The sequence below is a fragment of the Sinocyclocheilus anshuiensis genome, unplaced genomic scaffold, assembly GCF_001515605.1.
Source record: "Sinocyclocheilus anshuiensis isolate Anshui unplaced genomic scaffold, SAMN03320099.WGS_v1.1 scaffold1000, whole genome shotgun sequence".
Lineage (NCBI taxonomy): Eukaryota > Metazoa > Chordata > Actinopteri > Cypriniformes > Cyprinidae > Sinocyclocheilus > Sinocyclocheilus anshuiensis.
Genome location: NW_015552600.1, coordinates 186,832 through 187,045, shown reverse-complemented (window position 1 = coordinate 187,045; position 214 = coordinate 186,832). Strand labels below are relative to the sequence as shown.

Below are 214 nucleotides of genomic sequence, written 5' to 3'. Positions count from 1 at the left end.
CTGTGATCGCGCAGGGTAATGACGTCATAGGCTGTCGCCGGCCAATGTTATTGTCGTTTTTAGATATATGCTTCAGACACCGGTCACACTGAAGGCATTCCCCATAGCGACCCTAGAGGACGCAGTGTCTCGTTCCCTTCTCAGGGAACCATGGTTACATACGTAACCTGAGACTTTCCCTTCCGAGGGAACTTCGAACTGGGTCCTCTAGGGT

The 214-nt window shown here is 51.9% G+C and overlaps 1 pseudogene; it reads left to right on the top strand.

The window, feature by feature from the left end:
* Positions 1 to 214, top strand: part of LOC107665747 (macrophage mannose receptor 1-like) — a 19,032-nt pseudogene that overhangs the window by 9,824 nt on the left and 8,994 nt on the right.